This window comes from Nicotiana attenuata, unplaced genomic scaffold, assembly GCF_001879085.1.
Source record: "Nicotiana attenuata strain UT unplaced genomic scaffold, NIATTr2, whole genome shotgun sequence".
Lineage (NCBI taxonomy): Eukaryota > Viridiplantae > Streptophyta > Magnoliopsida > Solanales > Solanaceae > Nicotiana > Nicotiana attenuata.
Window position 1 is genome coordinate 1 of NW_017685256.1, and position 5,746 is coordinate 5,746.

Genomic DNA, 5,746 nt, shown 5'->3' on the forward strand with positions numbered 1-5,746 from the left:
ATAGGCTTTTAAGGTTCCTTTACTACTGCTCGACAGTAGAAGTCCCTGTCCTGGATGATTATTAACATATCTAACAATCCTTGTAGCAGCTTCCATATGAGAGTTCTTAGGCTGCTGCATAAATTGACTCAGTGTTTGCACACTGAATGCTAGATCAGGTCTTGTCATGGTTAGATAGAGTAGTTTCCCTATCAACCTCTGATACACCCTTGGGTCTGGCAACAACTCATCTGGTTCACTGCTTGTTGTTCCAATGTGATCATCGTATTCCTTGGTATTAGTTTGGTATTTAGTTCCAAAGGTGTTGCTGCAGGTTTGGCTGCACCAAGTCCAAGTTCTGAGATAAGTTCCAGTGCATATTTTCTTTGATGCATAAGGATACCTTTCTTTGATCTTGCAAAATTTATGCCCAGAAAATACTTCAACTCCCCTAGATCCTTCATCTTGAAAGCCTTTTGCAATGCTGCCTTGGTGTCTTCAATTAGCTTCAGTTGTGAACTAGTAATCAACATGTCATCTACATAAACTAGTACTACTGTTGTACCTTCTGTGATTCTTTTTACAAATAGGGAATAGTCATGCTGACTCTGAATGAAGCCAAATGTGCATAAAACTTTAGTAAGCTTCTCATTCCACTGCCTGGGAGCCTGCTTAAGGCCATATAGGGATTTAATGAGCCTACATACTGGTTGTGACTCCCCCTGGCTCTTGAATCCTGGAGGCAGTTGCATGTAGATTTCATCAAAGAGGTCTCCCTGCAAAAAGGCATTGTACACATCCATCTGGTGAATGTGCCAATGTTGAGCAGCAGCTATTGATAGAATAGTTCTTACTATCACCATCTTCACCACTAGGGAAAAGGTTTCTTGATAATCAATGCCCTCTTTTTGGCTGTAGCCTTTGGCAACTAGTCTTGCCTTGAATCTTTCTATTTCACTTGATGCCTTGTACTTCACTCTGTAAACCCACTTACAACCAATAGGAGTCTTACCCTCTGGAAGTGACACAATATCCCAAGTATGATTGCTTCTTTGTGCTTCAATCTCAGACTTCATAGCTTCCACCCACCTAGGATCTTGACAGGCTTCAGTAAATGTAGAGGTTCAATTATGGTAGAGAAAGCAGCCAAGTATGGCTGATACTTTGGTGACAATCTACCATATGACACATAGTTTGCTATGGGATAGGGTACTGAGGTATGCACATTTAGAGACACAAAATCTTTCATCCATATAGGTGGACATTTCTCTCTAGAAGATCTCCTACCTCTGTTGTAATGGGTGCCCCAGTGGGTTGATCTTCTGCAATGTTTGGATGAAAACTTTGATCTTGTGATTGCAATGTGTGTGGTAATGCAGCCTGCTGAATCTCCTCTAAACTTTCTTCTTGTTGAATTTCCCCTTAAGTCTCCTCAATAGCATCAGTAGTGAGCATATCATTAGTAGAGGGATGAGTACTAATGGAGGTTTGAGACATAGGAGCCATGGCCCCTGGTGCAGGAACATGAATATAGGCTGATTCTGATTGTGGAGCAAAGATAGGAGATTGCTGAGATTTGGAATGTTGAAAGGGAAAGATATCTTCCCTGAATATAACATCCCTGTTGACAAAGAAAGTATTGTTAGCTAGATTTAAAAGAATGTATTCTTTTTGTGTGCCAGAATAGCCCAATAGTACTGCTGGTATTGCCTGCTCATAAATTTGTCCTTCTCCTGCACATTTTTTGCATAGCACAGACACCCCAGAACTCTTATATATTGTAGTGAAGGACTTCTGTTGTATAACTTCTCAAAAGGAGTTAATCCACTTAGAACTGGAGTAGGCATCCTATTTATGATATACACAACATTTAACACAGGGACCCCAATACTTGAGAGGGATATGAACTTGGAATCTCATAGCTCTGGCAACTTCTAGGTTGTGTCTATGCTTCCTTTCAGCTACTCCATTTTGCTGAGGGGTATAGACACATGTTGTTTGATGAGTTATCCCAAACTCTTTGAACAAACTTGCACAGATTGAGTTAGTGAATTCTGTGCCATTGTCAGTTCTTATTACTTTAACACTATTACTGAACTGATTCTTCACATAGAGATGAGAGAACATGCAGAGATGAAGGCAACAATGGAGAGAATTTTTTCTGTGTATCATTTCTATGTACAAAGCTGTATTTATACAAGCTACAGTATAACCGACTCACTAACCTCCTTAACAGCCCACTAACTGACTTAGGATAAATAGACTAATCTACCCTTGTCTAACTAACTAACTCTAAGTAATGCCCTTATTCTCAACAGACACTAACATAGGCAAGAAAATCAATTTGAAAAGAAACTGATGATGTCTACCTTTCTGCATAATTATGCAGACAAAAATATTGTATTAAGTCTTTCAGGTCGCGCTCCAACTACTGGAAATGAATAATAAGTAAACTGGTAGGAGTTAGTTACCATCAGCTCGGCTCCTTTCAGGATTTTTAGCTATTAGCCAGTCATTACACTCTTGACATTCTTGATTATTATGAGCGTTACCTTTTACCTAGCAGCCAAACAAAAGAACGAAAAGGGGTGAATTGTAATGGCTGAAAACTCGGGGACCCATGAGGAAGTTTGAATTCTTTGGGGTGTGATTAGGACAGAGACGTTAGTAATCTTATATAGCATAAGCAAGTAGCTGAAGCAAACAGGTTCTATGGTCTAGTGGTCAGGACATTGGACTCTGAATCCAGTAACCCGAGTTCAAATCTCGGTAGAACCTTCCTCTTTTCCTTTTACCAAAATTCATGGTACTTTGCAACTATACCAATATTCTTTTTAAATTTTTCAAAATTGATATTTCTCACACAGAACTGGAATTTAATGCCATCACCTTTACTATCCGTTTATGGCACATAAAAATATTTATCTAATTTGATTAACTTTGGCTTAATTTCGTTGTAGATGTTTTATGAGTTTTGATTAACTATGTCATATCTTTTAATGTTAGAAGAGTATGTACCAAACCACGTTCATTTTAATTTAGAGAAAGAATTAGCTGCTTATTGACATAACTAAGATTCAACTCTTATATATTTCTTTTCTTGATAAATTATCTTTCATATTTGAACAAAATTTGATAACACTGTTTTTTACGGTAAATAAACACATTGGATACCCCGAGCTAGACAACACCTATTACATCAATTCTAGCCGGATATGTAGTCTCCTTGTATGGCAAAAAATTATCTTTGATATGATTAAGTGTATTAAGCATTAAGAGGGCCTTTATGGGCTGCCATGTGTAACCGGTATGACTGCGACAAAGGCCTGCCCAAGGCCGAAGTGGTCCCTTAAGAGATGAAGGGCGGGGTCGATGAGTCATTGAAGATCAAGGTCGATGGGTCATTGAAGATCAAGGTCGAGGAGTTATCGAAGATCAAGGTCGATGTCGAATATTCATCTTAGACAGAGTAATAACGGCTAGTTTCAGGACAAAAAACTAAAGGGAATATTCTAGTGGATATTCCCTGTACCAATATTATTAGGGGTTTTAGGTATATGTTCTCTATAAATAGGAAGAGACATAATTATAGGGGACATAAGATATTCATTTGTGAGAAAAACACATTGACTTTCTCTGTAGAATCTGGCTATATTACAAACATACAATATATACCTTTTTCTTGAGATTCTTGTCTAACTTCTCCCCAAGATCCAAGAACGATCTGAATATTCAAAGGTTCATCAATCAGAAAGAATATCCTCATATCCCACCCTTTTCGAGTTACTCACATGTTCTTATTTACTTAAATGTCATTCATTGCTATTTATTGTTATTTAATGCTATCTCCTACCTTTCCGGATTATCGAACATTGCTAGAGTTATCGTCATTTATTACTAGCTAAGTAATATACTTATTTCCAACTGCATAATATTGATTTTATAGTTACAATATTAGTTACGTTAAGTATTCAATATTGTGAGATTTCGAATTATGTTTTTATGTTTCCTACTCTGGTCACTCTTTCTATGTGATGTCTGGACTGTGGATGATGATTTCAACGATCTCATTATCGGGTACCTTTAAATCGAAGAGTTACGCATTCAGTATCCTAAAAAGTTGCTTAATATTGGGTTTCAAATCCTACCCTGAATTTTCTTGGAGTGACTCTTAGTAGATCCATTGATAACATACTAATAGAGTCCCCAATTCTTGGTGCTCTTGAATTTGATTCCTTCTACAATGGCATGAGTAAAATATAAATTACTTCTATAGAATATAAATTACTTCTACACATAATTTCGAATTTTGACATTTCAAAATATTTATTATGATTGAGAAAGGACATTGATGGATTTTATAAGCAAATATCCTCTACTTGAGAAACTCAAGATAGATGGAGGTTCAGGAAATTTGCAAAACCTTTATGTTTCTCAACGTACAAAATCTGACAAAGCTTTATAAACCGTTGAATTGAGAAAGTTCAACTTCATTAAACCTTTTTAGTGTGTAGCCATCTTTTAATGGTTTATTAAGTACCCCAGAACAGTAATAATGGGTAGATTTGATTCTCATCTTTTGTTTTCTGAGAAATTATTACCAAAACCATGCACTTCTAACATAATTTATTTAATGCCTAATTTTTTGTCACATATAATGACTTTTTGTCATCTAATGAAAGTGGATATTAAATCATAGTGTTAGGATGATGTACCTTAGAAGAAGAATCTACCATGTTTAAATAGAAAATTCTATATATGTGCGATAATGTATCAATAGCTTCATTATATCTTCTCATTTTGTTAGATTTTTTTTGTTATTCTTATGTCATACTTTGTTTCAAGACCTACTATGCTGGATATTTGCAAATGAAGAAAAGTATGAGAAAAATGTTGGAAAAACCTAAACTTGAAAGTACCATCTTTTAAGTTTGTTATTTTAAAGAAAAGAATGATCTGGGTTGAACTATGAGCACTAAGATACATTTGAAATGTGTGTAAGATTTTCTCTTAAAAACCACTTGAAATTTGTGGGTTGGATTGAAAATTTGGAATTTACGAACTTGCAAATTATTAAGGGGTTGCACCTTATAACTTTCTATGTGCCCACTTATAAGTTAAATTAAATTTCAAAAATAGTTTGGATGAATTTTTGCATACAAATTTAACCAGATTGGGTGTACAAGCTAGCCGAATACTACTGTCATAAAAAATACAACTCATGAATTAATAAGGGACGAAATTTAAACAGTAGCTTCAAAAAGGCATTTGAGCAAAAGCCCCAATTTTTAGAGAGAAAATTATGCCGTTTAAAGTTTGACCTTGCAATAGCTCCCGGGCTGATTTTTGGGAAGCACTCCCGGTGATCGCCAGAATTTTCTTTAACAAATAGTTATGGTGATTGCCTGGACTTTCAGCCAATTTCATGAAAAATCCTAGCTATGCATTAAGTTTTGTGGCAAATTCTGGTGATCACCATCTGAAAATTCTAGCGGTTGATAGGAGCGCTTCTCAAAATTCTGGCGGAGGCTATTTTTTCAAGATTTTTCTTAAAGGGGTCAAAATTTAAATGGTGACAAATGATCCTATTTGTGCAAATGACCCACTAAGAAATGTGATCCGCGTACTGGGCCTTCACCTCTCCGATCCAGATCCAGATCCAGATCCAGAACGGGACAATAATTAGGGTTTAGAGGCGCTTCCCCTGCTATTTAAATCAAAACTTTCAGCTTTCTCAATATTGCTTCTTAACACAGCTCTTTTCTCT

General features: G+C 36.2%; 1 non-coding gene across 1 annotated transcript; it reads left to right on the top strand.

Annotated features, from left to right (window-relative positions):
• Positions 1 to 2,685: 2,685 nt before the first annotated feature.
• TRNAQ-CUG lies at positions 2,686 to 2,757 on the top strand. The gene has a single exon. It is a non-coding gene; the product is annotated as a tRNA-Gln (tRNA).
• Positions 2,758 to 5,746: the final 2,989 nt, after the last annotated feature.